The sequence below is a fragment of the Ambystoma mexicanum genome, chromosome 9, assembly GCF_040938575.1.
Source record: "Ambystoma mexicanum isolate Mex_15411 chromosome 9, UKY_AmexF1_1, whole genome shotgun sequence".
Taxonomy (NCBI): domain Eukaryota; kingdom Metazoa; phylum Chordata; class Amphibia; order Caudata; family Ambystomatidae; genus Ambystoma; species Ambystoma mexicanum.
Window position 1 is genome coordinate 837,687,333 of NC_090931.1, and position 5,613 is coordinate 837,692,945.

Genomic DNA, 5,613 nt, shown 5'->3' on the forward strand with positions numbered 1-5,613 from the left:
CCCACTCATGTCCCACTCATGTCCCCCTGCACCCCCACCCCCCAGCAGTGAGGGGCACCTGCCAGCAGGCCCCCACTCATGTCCCCTTGCACCCCCACCCCCAGCATTGAAGGGCACCTGCCAGCAGGCCCCCACTCATGTCCCCCTGCACCCTCAGCCCCCAGCAGTGAGGGGCACCTGCCAGCAGGCCCCCACTCATGTCCCCCTGCACCCCCACCCCCCAGCAGTGAGGGGCACCTGCCAGCAGGCCCCCACTCATGTCCCCCTGCAACCCCACCCCCCCAGCATTGAGGGGCATCTGCCAGCAGGCCCCCACTCATGTCCCCCTGCACCCCCACTCCCCCAGCAGTGAGGGGAACCTGCCAGAAGGCCCCCACTCATGTCCCCCTGCACCCCCACCCCCCAGCAGTGACGGCACCGGACAGCAGGCCCCCACTCATGTCCCCATGCACCCCCACCCCCAGCAGTGAGGGGCACTTGCCAGCAGGCCCCCACTCATGTCCCACTCATGGCCCCCTGCACCCCACCCACAGCATTATGAGTGCACTGAGTGTGGGAACGGGTTTGCTACAAAGCAAGAGCATACTATCCACCACCAGAGAACACATACAGGTGGGAAACCTTATGTGTGCACTGAATGTGGGAAAGGGTTTGCTAGAAAGGGAGTTCTTACTATCCACCAGAGAACACATACAGGTGGGAAACCTTATGTGTGCACTGAATGTGGGAAAGTGTTTGCTAGAAAGGGAGTTCTTACTATCCACCAGAGAACAAATACAGGTGAGAAACCTTATGAGAGCACTGAGTGTGGGAAAGGGTTTGTTCGGAAGGTACATCTTACACGCCACCAGAGAAAACATACAGTTGCGAAACTTTTTAAGTGCACTGAATGTGGGAAAGGGTTTGCTGTCTTATTATCCACCAGAGAACACATACAGGTGGGAAACCTTATGAGTACAGTCTGTGTGGGAAAGGGTTTTCTACAAAGCAAGAGCTTAGAACACATACAGGTGGGAAACCTTATGAGTACAGTCTGTGTGGGAAAGGGTTTTCTACAAAGCAAGAGCTTACTAGCCACCGGAGCACACATACATGCTTTCCGTAAAGCTATGAAAACCATCCTCTTTACATAAGGTTTCTTGCAGCACCATGAATACTAATCAAATGTCCCACTGCATAAGCTGCATTGTAATGATCAAATGCATAAGCTGTAATGACAACTATGTTTGTAGCAATCATAATGTGCCAATGACTGCTACCATTCCTGTAACCCTGTAACTAAGATCCTGCAAGTAACAGCGCTTCAATAACCCTGGGCTGTTTGCGTGCTATATAAATATAAATATAAATAAATAAATATAAATAAATAAAGCATTGCGGGGCAGCTGCCAGCAGGTCCCCACTCATGTCCCACTGTACCCCCACCCCCCAGCATTGATAGGCACCTGCCAGCAGGCCCCCACTCATGTCCCCCTGCACCCCCACCTCCCAGCAGTGAAGGGCACCTGCCAGCAGGCCCCCACTCATGTCCCCCTGCACCCCCACCCCCAGCAGTGAGGGGCACCTGCCAGCAGGCCCCAACTCATGGCCTCTCATGTCCCCCTGCACCCCCAGCCCCCAGCAGTGAAGGGCACCTGCCAGCAGGCCCCGACTCATGTCCCCCTGCACCCCCACCCCCCAGCATTGATGGGCACCAGCCAGCAGGCCCCCACTCATGTCCCCCTGCACCCCCAACCCCCAGCAGTGAGGGGCACCTGCCAGCAGGCCCCCACTCATGTCCCACTCATGACCCCTGCACCCCCACCCCCCAGCAGTGAGAGGCACCTGCAAGCAGGCCCCCACTCATGTCCCCCTGCACCCCCACCCCCCAGCAGTGAGGGGCACCTGCCAGCAGGCCCCCACTCATGTCCCCTTGCACCCACACCCCCCAGCATTGATGGGCACCTGCCAGCAGGCCCCCACTCATGTCCCCCTGCACTCTCACCCCCCAGCAGTGAGGGGCACCTGCCAGCAGGCCCCCACTCATGTCCCCCTGCACCCTCACCCCCAGCTGTGAGGGGCACCTGCCAGCAGGCCCCCACTCATGTCCTACTCATGTCCCCCTGCACCCCCACCCCCCAGCACTGAGGGGTACCTGCCAGCAGGCCCCCACTCATGTCCCCCTGCACCCCCACCCCCCAGCAGTGAAGGGAACCTGCCATCAGGCCCCCACTCATGTCCCACTCATGTCCCCCTACAACCCACCCTCCAGCAGTGAGGGGCACCTGCCAGCAGGCCCCCGCTCATGTCCCCCTGCACCCTCACCCCCCCAGCATTGATGGGCACCTGCCAGCAGGCCGCCACTCATGTCCACCTACACCCCCACCCCCAGCAGTGAGGGGCACCTGCCAGCAGGCCCCCACTCATTTCCCACTCATGTCCCCCTGCACTCCCACCCCCCAGCAGTGAGGGGCACCTGCCAGCAGGCCCCCACTCATGTCCCCCTTCACCCCCCACAGCATTGAGGGGCACCTGCCATCAGGCCCCCACTCATGTCCCCTGCACCCCCACCCCCAGCAGTGAGGGGCACCTGCCAGCAGACCACCACTCATGTCCCCCTGCACCCCCACCCCCCAGCAGTGAGGGGCACCTGCCAGCATGCCCCCACTCATGTCCCCCTGCCCCCCCATACCCCAGCAGTGAGGGACAACTGCCAGCAGGCCCCCACTCATGTCCCCCTGCACCTCCACCCCCCAGCAGTGAGGGGCACCTGCCAGCAGGCCCCCACTCATGTCCCACTCATGTCTCCCTGCACCCCCAGCCCCCAGCAGTGAAGGGCACCTGCCAGCAGGCCCCCAATCATGTCCCCCTGCGCCCCCACCCCCCAGCAGTGAGGGGCAACTGCCAGCAGGCCCCAACTCATGGCCTCTCATGTCCCCCTGCACCCCCAGCCCCCAGCAGTGAAGGGCACCTGCCAGCAGGCCCCCACTCATGTCCCCCTGCACCCCCACCCCCCAGCATTGATGGGCACCTGCCAGCAGGCCCCCACTCATGTCCCCCTGCACCCCCAACCCCCAGCAGTGAGGGGCACCTGCCAGCAGGCCCCCACTCATGTCCCACTCATGTCCCCCTGCACCCCCACCCCCCAGCAGTGAGGGGCACCTGCCAGCAGGCCCCCACTCATGTCCCCCTGCACCCTCACCCCCAGCAGTGAGGGGCACCTGCCAGCAGGCCCCCACACATGTCCCACTCATGTCCCCCTGCACCCCCACCCCCAGCAGTGAGGGGCAACTACCAGCAGGCCCCAACTCATGGCCTCTCATGTCCCCCTGCACCCCCAGCCCCCAGCAGTGAAGGGCACCTGCCAGCAGGCCCCCACTCATGTCCCACTGCACCCCCACCCCACAGCATTGATGGGCACCTGCCAGCAGGCCCCCAGTCATGTCCCCCTGCACCCCCAACCCCCAGCAGTGAGGGGCACCTGCCAGCAGGCCCCCACTCATGTCCTATTCATGTCCCCCTGCACCCCCACCCCCCAGCAGTGAGCGGCACCTGCCAGCAGGCCCCCACTCATGTCCCCCTGCACCCTCACCCCCAGCAGTGAGGGGCTCCTGCCAGCAGGCCCCCACTCATGTCCCAATCATGTCCCCCTGCACCCCCACCCCCCAGCACTGAGGGGCATCTGCCAGCAGGCCCCCACTCATGTCCCCCTGCAACCCCACCTCACAGCAGTGAAGGGAACCTGCCAGCACCCCCCACTCATGTCCCACTCATGTCCCCCTGCACCCCCACCCCCCAGCAGTGAGGGGCACCTGCCAGCAGGCCCCCACTCATGTCCCCCTGCACCCTCACCCCCAGCTGTGAGGGACAACTGCCAGCAGGCCCCCACTCATGTCCCCCTGCACCCCCACCCCCCAGCACTGAGGGGTACCTGCCAGCAGGCCCCCACTCATGTCCCCCTGCACCCCCACCCCCCAGCAGTGAAGGGAACCTGCCAGCAGGACCCCACTCATGTCCCACTCATGTCCCCCTGCACCCGCACCCTCCAGCAGTGAGGGGCACCTGCCAGCAGGCCCCCGCTCATGTCCCCCTGCACCCCCACCCCCGCAGCATTGGTGGGCACCTGCCAGCAGGCCGCCACTCATGTCCCCCTACACCTCCACCCCCAGCAGTGAGGGGCACCTGCCAGCAGGCCCCCACACACATTTCCCACTCATGTCCCCCTGCACTCCCACCCCCCAGCAGTGAGGGACAACTGCCAGCAGGCCCCCACTCATGTCCCCCTGCACCCCACCCTCCAGCAGTGAGGGGCACTTGCCAGCAGGCCCCCACTCATGTCCCCTTGCACCCCCACCCCCCAGTATTGATAGGCACCTGCCAGCAGGCCCCCACTCATGTCCCCCTGCACCCTCACCCCCAGCAGTGAGGGGCACCTGCCAGGAGACCCCACCCATGTCCCACTCATGTCCCCCTGCACCCCCACCCCCCAGCACTGAGGGGCACCTGCCAGCAGGCCCCCACTCATGTCCCACTCATGTCCCCCTGCACCCCCACCACCCCAGCATTGATGGGCACCTGCCAGCAGGCCGCCACTCATGTCCACCTACACCCCCACCCCCAGCAGTGAGGGGCACCTGCCAGCAGGCCCCCACTCATTTCCCACTCATGTCCCCCTGCACTCCCACCCCCCAGCAGTGAGGGGCACCTGCCAGCAGGCCCCCACTCATGTCCCCCTTCACCCCCCACAGCACTGAGGGGCACCTGCCAGCAGGCCCCCACTCATGTCCCCCTGCACCTCCACCCCCCAGCAGTGAGGGGCACCTGCCAGCAGGCCCCCACACACATTTCCCACTCATGTCCCCCTGCACTCCCACCCCCCAGCAGTGAGGGACAACTGCCAGCAGGCCCCCACTCATGTCCCCCTGCACCCCACCCTCCAGCAGTGAGGGGCACTTGCCAGCAGGCCCCCACTCATGTCCCCTTGCACCCCCACCCCCCAGCATTGATAGGCACCTGCCAGCAGACCCCCACTCATGTCCCCCTGCACCCTCACCCCCAGCAGTGAGGGGCACCTGACAGGAGGCCCCCACCCATGTCCCACTCATGTCCCCCTGCACCCCCACCCCCCAGCACTGAGGGGCACCTGCCAGCAGGCCCCCACTCATGTACCCCTGCACCCCCACCCCCAGCAGTGAAGGGAACCTGCCAGCAGGCCCCCAGCCATGTCCCACTCTTGTCCCCCTGCACCCCCACCCTCCAGCAGTGAGGGGAACCTGCCAGCAGGCCCCCGCTCATGTCCCCCTGCACCCCCACAGCCCCCAGCATTGATGGGCACATGCCAGCAGGCCCCCACGCATGTCCCCCTGCACCCCCACCCCCAGCAGTGAGGGGCACCTGCCAGCAGGCCCCAACTCATGGCCTCTCCTGTCCCCCTGCATCCCCAGCCCCCAGCAGTGAAGGGCACCTGCCAGCAGGCCCCGACTCATGTCCCCCTGCACCCCCACCCCCCAGCATTGATGGGCACCAGCCAGCAGGCCCCCACTCATGTCCCCCTGCACCCCCAACCCCCAGCAGTGAGGGGCACCTGCCAGCAGGCCCCCACTCATGTCCCACTTATGTCCCCCTGCACCCCCA

General features: G+C 65.0%; 1 pseudogene; it reads left to right on the forward strand.

Annotated features, from left to right (window-relative positions):
• The first annotated feature begins 497 nt into the window (after window positions 1-497).
• On the forward strand, window positions 498-1,105 carry LOC138487415 (zinc finger protein 614-like; annotated as a pseudogene).
• The last annotated feature ends 4,508 nt before the right edge of the window (window positions 1,106-5,613 follow it).